The sequence below is a fragment of the Ixodes scapularis genome, unplaced genomic scaffold (genome assembly GCF_016920785.2).
Source record: "Ixodes scapularis isolate PalLabHiFi unplaced genomic scaffold, ASM1692078v2 PGA_scaffold4__175_contigs__length_147842914, whole genome shotgun sequence".
Taxonomy (NCBI): domain Eukaryota; kingdom Metazoa; phylum Arthropoda; class Arachnida; order Ixodida; family Ixodidae; genus Ixodes; species Ixodes scapularis.
Genome location: NW_024609879.1, coordinates 37325318 through 37338071, shown reverse-complemented (window position 1 = coordinate 37338071; position 12754 = coordinate 37325318). Strand labels below are relative to the sequence as shown.

The following is a 12754-nucleotide window of genomic DNA, read 5'->3' as shown; positions in this document are numbered from 1 at the left end:
ACTTAGAGAGAGGCTGAAGCAGTTTTGTATTTGAGAAAACACTTTTAAATCTTTTTCATTTGACCTCCAGAATCTCAAATATCAAAATTATTTGGTAATTTGGTGAATCGAGGCTGCATAGTCATTTTTAAAGCGCTGTGAAGGCACTTCCCTGGAGAGCGACGCCACAAAAGCAGCTTTCGAAATCTTTGCTCACGCATCTTCAGCGCCTATCAAAGCTATGCACGCACATGCTATTTTTTAAAAGGGCAGAAAAATGTGTCACGACTGGTGCCAATGCCAGAGAATATACCTAGAAAACTTGCGATTGGACGCGCGGCCCTTAAGCGACACACGCTTGGCGGTCGAAGGGTCTTCTTACGATGTCACTATTGGTAGGATGTTTTTTTGTGTTTTCTCACGTTTAGTTATATTTTTGTGGAAAACGAACGGGATATTCAGATTCGCGGGATAAAACTACGCTAGAATGAACCTCCATCTAGTTTTCTCAAAGAAGTCTGGCACATCTCTGTAATAAGCCGACTGATCATTACAAATTAGCCTTTTATACTATGCCGCCCTGGCCATATAACTCACGTGCAGACTGCGTAAATATAGCTTTTACGGCTTTTTAAAGAAAATCTGTAAAATATACAAAAAAACACTCTGTAGAATGTCCCCCAATACGATACGATTGCATGGTTCCTTCCCCGCTTGCATTGTTCAAGAAAGACTTGTGGACATCCAGCGTTTCATTAGAACGCTGGATGTCAGCGAGTCTCTACATGAGTGAGTGGTTTCAAACAAGCATGATGTTTGCACACCAGTAAGCTCTTATCCGAGGCTCACCAGGAGCATTAAGAGCAGAGGCAAAATGTCGTGACCTGGTAAATTTGGTTGCAGGTATTTAATTTTAGAAGAACTGCATGCAGCAAAGCTTAACTTTGCTCAAAAGAAGAATATTAAAAATTCAATACTGAACAATGGTGTCCCTTGAGCTGTCAGACCAAACTCCCACTCTTGCCACTCAGGAGTTCCTAACTTGTGCGTAGAGGATCAGCACAACCCAGATTTGTGCTGGAACCGCACCTGCAATATAAAAGTAGAAAAAACATGAGATGAAATATGAGACGTTTACAATTCTCTGTAATGTGAAAATACAGTACAGATCTTGAAGAGGAAGATGGGAGGGTATGCCCCTCCTTCCCCTCCCCTCCTCCTCTTCTGCTCCCTCCCATTTAGGGGGAAATTTCCCTGAATTTAGCGGGAAAAGTTCCCCACTAAAATTAGCGGGTTAAGTTTCCCACTAAATTTAGCGCGGAAATTGATGTCACATGACCTCAACACAAATGCAGTTTTTCCGCTAAAAGTAACGGGGAAAATGACGTTGCATGACCGTGTCACGTCATCCATAAAAAAATTCAGTTTCTCAACTAGACTTAGCGGAAATATTAACGTCACATGACCACATGAGCTTTGTTGTCACACGAGTTTTGTTGGGCGGTTACGCCGACAGCGACGCCGCGAAACGCGGAAACGGGTGCTAAGAGCTGCGCTAAAAACTAAATTCATCAGGTGAAATAAAGTGAACATTAGAGATACTGTAAGAAAAAGAAGAGAATCTAAGATACCGTTCTCAGATCCTTCCTTTTGTCTGTTCTCAAATGTTTTGATTTTAAGAAATATTTATCTCTTTATTTATGCCCAGAGAACCCCTCCCAGTTTTAGCATGAATGCAATAAATCAATGCAGACTAGACCTTGTAAACTATAATGCACATGAAAATGAATGTTTGCTACATAGTCATGTATGAGTCAGTGGCTCAGATCTCTAAATACATTTGTATTGAGGAACATTCTTGAATAAAACTTCTGGGCTTCGAATTCAACAGTTTGTACTTCCATGAGGAACATTGTATGGCACTGATTTTTTTTTTTGTGTGACACATCAGAAACAGCACAGCACTGTCAGTCATCCTTGCATACCTAACAAGAATTTGTATTTTTTTTTAGCATGGCATGTGCTATTCTAATGCCCATACAGCCTCCTTTAACAAAATTTCCTTTGTAGAGCTTTTTATTGGTTCTTATTTAGCTCGCACGACAGATTCGGTACCTTGAATTCTTACTTGGCATCAACAGTTTTATATATTAATGTAATAGCGAAAGACAAGATGTATGGACTTGAGTACGGCTCAGCAAGCACAGATGTAGAGAAAAGTACTGAAGAAAACTAAAATGTCAAAATAAAAATAAGCTGGAATGTGGATACAATTATGGACATGGTCATGAATACAGTTAGCACATTCAATATGAAGAATATGTGTTAGACGCACGCTCAAAGAAACCTGTTGCATCTATATTCATTCAAATTACTTTGCAGAACCCAGTGCTGCAGTCTCAGGTGGGAGTTCGCTGAATGAGCCCTATTGAAAATATTTCTAAAGGGCCCGTCAGCCTTGAAGGATTATGGGACCTCACAGGCCTTCAAAACCCTTCAAAAATACCCTACAGAAAAACCCTTCAAGGATACCCCATAGAAAAACCCTTTAGCCCCACAGCCCTTCAACCCGTCAGACCCTTTAGCCCATCAAACCTTTAGACGCCCAAATGACTGTGAACCATAGACAAAAATGCAGGTCAAAACATTGAAAATTTATTGCCGACATTTAGTTTTACATGCATATTATAACTCAAAAAAGTGATAAAAAGCAACGCTTGTTCAAACCCGGCGCAAGGAGCTGTAGACGAAAGAGATCACATCAAACAGGGACAACTGACATCCTTATCACAAAGAAAATTTCCTTTCAAAGTACTCACAATGCCGCTGGGTATATTCCTGATGTACGGTAGTTCAGCTAATAAAACCGAGCAGGCGCACCTCACAGACACATACACAGTCTCAGTAAGCACGTTTAGCGAAAACCACGAACTCGTAAGCAGCACCCGCCGCCGTTGAGAAATCCCGAGCACAGTCACGGTTTCGTCCATGATGACATCGCGCCGGCGTCTTCGGCGTATTTTTCGCTCGCTCGTCTGAGGTCGGACGGACGAGGATGCACAAGGAACAAGTCCGGACAGCGGCCGTCATCCACCGTCTCAACACCCACACTGCCATAATCCCGGTGCGCAGGCACAACATGCGGTGGGACGCTGGCCCCGACTGCCAGGCTTTGCAGCGAGTAAGCCGACACCGGCCACCATCTCCTCGAATGCGCTGAACACAATGGCGCTCGAGCGTTGCTGAAGGCGGCCTGCGCCGAACTATGGTTCACCTGCGGTACCAAGAAAGAAACTGCACGGATCAAAGCAGACCAAGGGGCGAGCCCTCAAAACCATGCGTGCTCACCTTCCTGGAGGAAATTGGTCGTCCGCTCCAAACATCCCGGCTCGTGGGATAAGCGGAACCGCACACGAGCAGAGAGAAAATGGCTATGGCCTCCCCCGCTTGCACACACCACCCTCCTCCCCCCGACCGCTGGCCTGGCAGCCCTGCACCCTCTCCACATCGCCGGGCGGAGAGAGGCGATTGCTTTTTGGGGACAGTCCCCCGTGGAAGGGACCGGTTCCCGGAACGAGTCGCTCCCGCGTGCGTCCCTGTTCCTGAAAAACGCGCACTGCTCCCGGCTTTTTTTTTTTTTTTTGTACATGGTTGCACGGGTTTTGCCTCGAGTGGACAGGATTGCGTTCGCCTCAAAACGCCGCTCAGCCAACACCACTCGGCCCGCGGCTCGTCAATTCTCCACATGGGGCTGTCGCCCTCAGTGGCCTCTTTGGCGACCGCACACCCGGGCAGTGACAGACGGGTCCAGGAGCCCACTCGTATTTGATAGAAGAGCAGTAATAAAAATCTGACCGTACACACACACGATCGGCATTCTCCAAATACTTATTTTCCCCCGTAGCGTACAATAAGCAGCTATGTTCATTAATTCTGCGAAATGTGTTTTTTCCACCTAGGCCGTTGCCCACAGACATCTCAAGAAGCCTGAAGGTTTTCCCTACCCCATTAGAAAAGTTCTTGACAGGCCTTCAGACATTTCAAGGCATTGTAAAGGGCACTTTAGACATTTCAGGAGAGCCTCTGACGGGGCCAATGAACCCACCAGGAAATATCGGTGCCCCCCGTCAAACATCTCAGAAATTCCTGAAGTCCCCTTCGCACCCTTTAAAAAAAACCTGAAGTCCCATCAGAGCGATTTTCAATAGGGAGTCTACTGAAAAGGAGTGTAGACGGAAAAAGCAGTTTGATATGCGATAATGAGCATTACATATGTGACATGTCATTATTACTGTTACAGTGCCGAATGTTCCAAACTGTCAGTCGCATCATTCTGTGAGTTCCCTCCGTACATTACAGGGTTTGGCTCTCTCGAATGCTTTGCGAGAAAAATGACGAACTGGAAATATCTAGAGTAGTAGAAAAACTATTTCCAGAATCTTATCTCAGCATCGCAAAGAGTAAAAAAAGTTTCTAAAGACAAGGTTAGTGCAGGAGTTGAATAAACTAAATACTTTGTTTTTCGAAACCATCTTGCCGTAGTAAACGTATGAAGTTCCTCTAGGTAGAGCTAGTCATTACGGATGATTGTGCCCATTGTGTACCATAAAAATTTAATTTGCGACCTACAATATTTACAAACTCAATTAACTCTGAATAAGTGGACCACTTGGCATTAAGGATTGGCCTCACCATGACTGTCTGCCAACATCTACATAATAATTTCCATGAACCTATGTACTTCAAGAAAATATTTGGTGCGAGCTGCTTAAAACACAATAGCACTTTTTAACAAGTGCTGATTGTTGGGCAAGTTGGTACGGTACGTTAGAAAACATGATTGTGCTTTGAAGACGGGGACATAGGAAGGACAGACACCACAGAGTGGTAACTTTCAACTGATTTAATTTAAGAACCTCAGCGTAGAAACACACTGCGTCACCGCACCACATCTCAACCAATCCGTGGCCCTGCCACGGACCGCAAGTACGCCAACTCATTATCCGCAAAGTCAATTGACGCCACACTGACACAACACGTGCCGGAACTATTTATAGCATCAGCCTCCATCATCTCTCTAACAGTCATATCTTTGTGCCTAGCAAGAACAGTAGACTGAGCAAATAATGGTTTGCACTCGCAGTCATGATCTGTCGTGTCACTCTCATGACTGGAGGTGCAAACCATTATTTGCTTCGTCTACTGTTCTTGAGAGGCACAAAGATAGGACTGTTAGCGAGATTATGGACGCTGACACTATAAATAGTTCCGGCACAAGTTGTGTCAGTATGGCGTCGATTGACTTGGCGGATAAGGAGTTGGCGTACGTGCGGTCCGTGGCAGAACCACGGATTGGCAGAGATGTGGTGCGGTGACACAGTCCGTTTCTACGCTGAGGTTCTTGAATTAAATCAGTTGAAAGTTAGCACTCTGTGGTGTCTGTCCTTCCTATGTCCCCGTCTTCCAAGCGCAATCATGTTTTCTACCGCACTTTTTAACACTAATAGAAAGCCTGTAGTGGGCCACAACTTAAGCAGTGTTCACTTCATTATCAAGAGCAATTACACATATGTGAACCATGAATATAGGCCTGCACTGAATTTTTTTCTTAAGCAGAACGTGCTATGCTCTGTTTACTATATAAATATTTGCAGAGCTGACAATGTGCAAGTTCCTGTTTTTTTATATTTCACATGTCCCGACTGCTGGGTGTGGTAGGGACTTAAGATTGATGACACCAACAAAACACAATGAATATTTTAAGAATTTGTTTGGGTATAGCATGAGCAAGGCGATCTGCGGGAAGTTATTTCTGTGACACCGTCGAACCTACATCCGCGGGCTTTAAGTTCACATGTTAATCATGTCTGCAGACTCCTTTTTGTAATTGGAACTCCATCCAACCCAAGATTCGAATATGTTTTTTCGCATTTTAGGCTTAGTAGTGCTTTTGCTATTCTATTAATAGGTAAGAAAAATGCTTATTTCAAGTGGCATACCTAACACCTGGTGGCACGAGGACTCCCCTGTCGTGACGCTGATCGAAAGTCACAGGCAGGGAGATACTGCGTCGCTCTTGTTGCTGGGATTACCTCCCCCATGGTCCTGGCCAGACCACAGAAAAAGATTGAGTCCAAGCTTGTGGCCACTAGGATCTCCAGATCTTGAGGCACCCAAGTAGCTGAAAATAAAAACAAATCACAATCAAGTACTTGGCAGAGCTACATTAGAATGGCTAGCATATTCTTTCGTGATCAGCACATAGATCCTCTTATTTTAGTCATGGTCACCCCCCAGGACAAGGCCACGTAGGCGCTATAATGATGGGTACCAAATTGAGGCGAATGATCAAATGCATTCATTTAACCCTCTTTCGCCCCAACCTGAGAGACTTCTGTCAAATATTCACATTCAACTGTAAAGACTACAAATAAAACTACTACTGCAATGCAAAGCCGTATAGTGGGAGAGTTTAGCCAGCGGGTGTGGCAATGAAGGCGCCGGAGAGGAGGAAAGGGAGGAAAACGCCAAAGGAGGGAGAGAGAAGGCAGCAAAAAGGAGATGACCGCCATTTTGACCCAAAGCTGTCGGCACGGAGCACTGTTGAGGCTATGCGTCGTCTGCTACGGGCTTATTTATTTTTTTTGCCTGAAAGTGCGTTCAAACATGGAGGAACTTCTTTCTTTATGTTTTTAAGCCACCAAGGAATAACACTATATCATTTTATTGCCAGAGCCTGCCAAATAAAAGGAAAGAACCGAAATTTGAATATCAATCCCATGCCGGGCAAATGAATTAAAATGGCGGCCCTCCCCGCTAAGCTGAGAGCAGCCTAGAGTTCACGCACATGTGCTCACGCCTCTCGCTCTGTGCCGTGGGCTGATTAGCTCACTCGGAACGGAGACTTCACGGCAGCGAAATCATATGCTGCCAGACTCTCCCCATATATGGCTCTGCAACAATGGAAAGATTTTCCTACCCTCGTGCTCAGCGAGTGTCGACTGGGGATACAACTCCAGTTCATACAGTCGCTGAAGATGATGGTAGAGATTACCAGCAGAGGGCAGGTGTCTGGATAGAGTTTAGTTGGCGCACCAAGAGGCGAACGAATAAAAATGGGTACTACTCTGAGCAAAATGCCAAAAAAGCGTGGATCTCGGCTTGACACTAACAGCGGCACACAGTATCTATTTTACTGACAAAGGGGTACTAAATCACTATTTTCAGCTAACTAATCAAACTAAATATTCTTCCCGGCTTGCTTTTTGGGAAAATCTCTAAATTTACGAGAACTATTAAGACAACAGCTAAAAATAATGGCAAAACCAACAATCGAATTCACCTGCTCTCCAGTAGCACGACATCTATGGCAGGCAGACCTGCAGAATGAGCAAGCAGTTTAAAAACAGAGTATGTCCTATCTATAATTTTTTTTCATGCTGCAAAGCAAGTGCTAGAAGGAGGTTTCACGACATTAACGAAATTGCTTGCAATCAGTTGAGAACAAGTTAGAGGGGTGAACTTGTCCTTGCCCCTGGCATAACGTTTTAGTGTTGCCCATGAAAACTCACATAAATTTGTAAATAAAAACAAAAAAGACTAACGTACATAAAAAAATCTGTAACTTTGGCAAAGAAAAGTTACCTTGAACAAAATATGTGCGATACAGTTGTACAGCGTCCATTTGTGTGCTTAACCAATTTTGAGGCAAATCGGCAACAATGAAAAGACGACGTTTGGGTACAATTAAGGGAAAGACAGAAAGGATGCATACCTACAACAAAAAAATTTAGAAACAACCACGGGCAGGAAACTCTGGTGAGGCTCTCGGAGTGACTCCCTGCAATGGGCCTGCGCAGACCACAGAACAAGATCGGTCAGAGCTTGCAGCCATAAGGTGCTTCATACCATAAAGTTACAGAAGCGGGTGCAATTTGAAGCAAAGTGCATTTCATTGCTCTGAAAAACGAAGAGTTTAATAGCTAGTATGCATTCATAAGGTGATACAGTCATGAATGCACAGACTTTTCAATGCAGCACTATATCACCAACTTGTTAACCATGCCGGGCAACACTAAAAGCAGAGAGCATTATTCCAAACAATCTCAGCTTAAAGTTAACCACGACAGAAGCTTCAAGCCATCCTTGCAAATTCAGTGCACAAAGCAAGCCATGTGACCTTCTAGTTGGACGCTATGGTACGTCCAGCTTATAATCATGTGTCATGCTGTTTTTGATGCAATGGCTTGTAGTGTCAAAAGTGGTCCAGCCTAAAGAGACGCAAAGTATAGACGTTTGTGAGTGGGGCCCTCACCTAGTCTGCAGCTACATTGCGAAATAGGACGTTCCAACCGGGATGTTTGCTGCCTGTAACCACACTACCAGGTTGTGCCCAGCGATTGTTCGAGCTGAGTACATGTCCTCGACAGTGCCATTATTGACAAGCATTTTTATTAATGTTAAACATGACTGACTTACAGAGAGACTCCACCTCAACGACTAATGACTTGGGATACCTAACTGAATACTGATATATTAACTAAATGCAAAATAATTACCTGGCAGGCATTAAATTTTTCAAGAGGTTGGGTCGACTCCGCATTAAGTTGAAGGAGTCGATGCGTAAAAGGACAATACAAACAAAAATATGCCTTAGAATTCCTTTTGCACCCCCAAAATGATGTGTTTTTGAAGGTAAGGTACACAATGTTCTTGATTCAGGAAGTGCCTCAGCTGTACAAATGCATATGCAGTAAGGGCACTTGCCAAGGCTATTCTACTCAGCTCTGTGCAGGTTAAGCAAAGTTAGAGTATAGAAGTACACACTCACTGACACCATGAGAAAGGCAGGGAGAAGTCTCCGTTGTTCGACCTCCAGCCCGTCTGCTACCTTCGATGACGTTTCAGCGCCTGATGAGCCTGGAGTGAGCACATCTGTCCAGAGCGGGGTGAAAAGCACAAGCACGTGCTGGAGGACGCCCAGCCATTCTCTTTTTGTCATCGGATATACTACATATTTTTAGGAAGACATATTTTTAAGTGAGAAAAAGTATTGCAATGATGCAGTCCACCTTAAAGATAACAACAGTTGCCATTCACCATTTTCCAAATAAGTGCTCCCACCTATCGGAACATCTACACATGTGGTGCGTGAGTGGGTTCAGGACTGAGAGGCTAGAAAACGAAGCGCTCACAAGGCTTGTCTGGCACTTCCAACCATGCGGATAAATTCGTCGCAAATCCCCAATTTCTAGACAAAATATTTAGAATGAGCAAATCTTGTCTACGCCCGAGGTAAAACATTGAATTGTGATTCCCCCATATTATCCGAGCCATCCTTCAAATTGCGGTACCACCTGCAAATAAACTATGTTGTGCTGCGGCACGCGTCCATGCTGCCTGTTTCAGAGGAAAACCACTGCTCGTGTTGAAGACGACATCCCGCAATGTACAGGCAACAATGTTTAACGAACTAAAATAAAATTGATAACATTCAATAGACACAGATGTACAGTAAAACCCCCTTATCTTCGTGGCCCCTATTTCTTCTCGAATCGGTCACAGAGGACATAATCGCAGCCACTGAATTTCGCAAAATTAAAGGCTGCGAAAATGAAAGGTTCGCCAACATTAAGGGGTTTACTGTTCTTCCGTGTGTCACATGATGTTAACATTTCAAGGAGGCTGAAGGTATTGGTTTAAGAAAAAATTGAACTATGAAAATAAATGCCCTTCTCCAGGTTAGGCATGCAAGGTTCTTTTGCACTACCTATAGACCATTCCGTTTAGCGCTCTCTGGGCGGCACCATTTTGTTCGCCCGCAGCGCCCTCTCCACACATCCGGGAAGTTCAGCGGGTTCGGCGGGATAAAACGAGAGAGAGGGCTCGCGCCAGACTCCGCTAGCAGACGACAAACCGGGAGGTTGCCGTTCCCCATCTTTGGGCTGTATCGGCGAGCTCTACCGAACATCGAACTCTCGCTCGTGGCTGCCGTTGTGAAGTGGTTCGCGTTCTTAGAATAGCTGTGGCTACTCCAAAATCAGCCTATACCTCTCTGTTGCTCTATTTTGCGAAATGATCAACTAGCATATCTTTTTTCCGTTACTTAAATAGCAGTTGAGTCAGCCGGCAGTACTACCCTCAACTATTGCGTGTATTGCGGCATGAGAGCACGTTTTATTTATTATTTCAGACTTCCACTCATGGTCGCTAAAGGCCTACACCAGTACGAACTTTGTATAGTAAAAAAAATACAGCAACCGGATTTACTTTTCGCCAAAGAGATCGGCCAATCTGACACAGTTTTCCCTATTTTTTCTTATATTTGCACGCTGGTAACAGCGCAATCGGACCCTGTGAGTCTCTTTATCTAGCATAATATTACACGACAAAATGACGCGATTTTAAACAAAGTTTGCACGCCAGCCGGACGCTAGCTACAGCCCACTCGGCGGAGCGGACGGAACGCGGGGTGAGAGGGGGAGTGCATTTTTTTCTCTTTTACCCTCTCTGCAATGACCCTAATGGAACGGTCTATAAGGTGGCAAGTTTGTTTCGACAGAGCTTTTGGTAAAACGGAGTCACAAAAGTAGCTATACTTCGCGACAACTATTTTGTGCTGCATTATAAAGCTAGAGTAGATTCCACAGGGCTTCAGCACAGCACTGTTTGTTGCGAGAGCATGTGTGGTTTAGGGTTGCATCCCATTTGCATGATCTAGAGAAACTAGCGCTGACAGAGTTGGAGCACTCCAAATAATAACAGCCGGTTGTAGAAGGATTGAGAGATGCACACATGCGAACTGTGCATTCTTAAAAGTGGATTCGAGCAAAGGTAAAAACAATTGTATACTTACGACGGCCATACTTGCCTTTCTGAAGCACGACCACTTTTCCTCGGTAGCACCATCCAGTAAGAAGCACCAGCAACACGCCCATGAGACGCCGCCGACTCCTGGATTGAATGACGACCCGCCTGAGGTCTTGGAAGGAGATCCGGAACACTGCTTTAGGCCAGATGTTGTATCTGGTGGGGCAGGGACTAAAAGTAAAAATTAACAAATTTATCTGAAGCGCTACATTCCTATAGGAAGCAGTATTTTTTTTAGGCCAGTGATGCGTTTTAATTAAACACAAATGGTTGGTTTATATGATGAACCAGCAGCCCCTATTTTGCTTAAACGAAACGCAGTGTCTAACGTTACGTCCGACGGAACCCGAAATAAAAATTAGTTACACCCAGCGTAACTGTCAGGTATTCGAGTTACGTACGACGTAACTCGAAATAAAAATGAAAGTTACCGTATTTAGTCGAAAATAGGTCGAACTCTATTTGTTGGAACCACCGAAAATAAAATTTAAAAAAAAATAATTCAAATATAGGTCGACCTTTTTTTTATTTTTAAGAACAGGGGAAATTTTGGGCAAAAGAAACAAACCTTTATTTACATCACTCTCAGCTAAATCACGGGGCGATGCCAAAAACTTCATCACCGTCAGAACTTCTCGACATGTCATCGTCGTCCGAAGCTTCGTCAGCTTGGTAGACATCCTCGCAAATTCGCAACAATACGTCACTGACACCGTTGTAAAATGACGACAAGAAACGAAAGAAGGTGCGAAGCGACGAGAGACTAACTACAAAGACGCAAGCAAAGCCGCCGTTTCGCCATGAGCAACACGCGAGCCGAGCCGCAGCAAGCAACTAACAAAAGTAACATATTTTTTTTTTCTTCTTTTTTGTGCGCGTTTGCGAGGATGGAGGGCAAAGTGCATGGCGCATCACGTTCATCTCCTTCCCCATTGCCCAGCAAGGGGAACGCTAGAGGCGCGATGGCGAAATCCAACGCCCGAAGGGTGCGCGCGATAGCGACACCGGCCACCGCGGTTGTTTTTGGTTGTTTACCAAAAGCTTTTTGAAACAAGCAGCGGCGCGGCTCTACGGCAACGCCGGCTCGGTGACTCGATAGCTTCATGCCTCCGGTAGGGTCGCAAAATTTGGTCGCGAATGTAGGTGTCGAAATTCTTTAGTCACAATTTTCAAAAAAAAAAAAATGAAAAAAAGAAGGTCGACTTATATTCGAATAAACACGGTAGTCAGCCGCGCGACGAGACACACATTATGAAAGCGATTGGTGCGAGCGACCAAGGCGATGAGCGACGTTTTGTAGAAGCCCAAGAACCGAGCGACGCAAGCAGCGAGTGTGAGAAATCTTCGTCGCTCGGCGCCGGCACTCGTAGCTTCTCGCCGTCGCTCGTCTCGTTGATCGCTATATTGCTTACATGCCGTTCAGAAAGGCGCTCTAAGTGCTTACCATTGCATTGGGACCAGCCTCGCATCCAACCGTAACCAGTCTTGACTTTTTTTTAAAGCCGCCGAGGTAGAAGTTAACCATCGTATATGCATCGTTTTTAAGCATGGCTCCTCGTTCATTGCTCGATTTATATTTTCCGTAAATGACAAACCGCAATAAAGCACAATTATTCTAGTTCAAAATTGTTACGAACACTTGGCACGCATGCTTACGCTGTAGCGCACCTAACGTAATTTAAAAGTAAAGCGAAAACGGGACGACATTCGCTTACCGCTTCACGGAGACAGACGTCATCGGATCCTAGGCCTCACGGCCGAACTGGGAAGTCGCCTACGGTCCGGCGATCGGACGAGTCGAGCCTGCCTGACCCAGGCTGACCACGCCTGGTTGAACTATGAGAGGCGCCGTCGAGTTGAGAACCAGAGACGCAGTAGAAACGGACCGTAAAACCTCTGTCCCCCA

General features: G+C 44.8%; 1 protein-coding gene across 1 annotated transcript in view; it reads left to right on the top strand.

The window, feature by feature from the left end:
- The window catches only part of LOC115319716 (putative fatty acyl-CoA reductase CG5065), a 76220-nt gene that overhangs the window by 18590 nt on the left and 44876 nt on the right, over positions 1-12754 (top strand). The gene's annotated exons all lie outside the window — the stretch shown is intronic.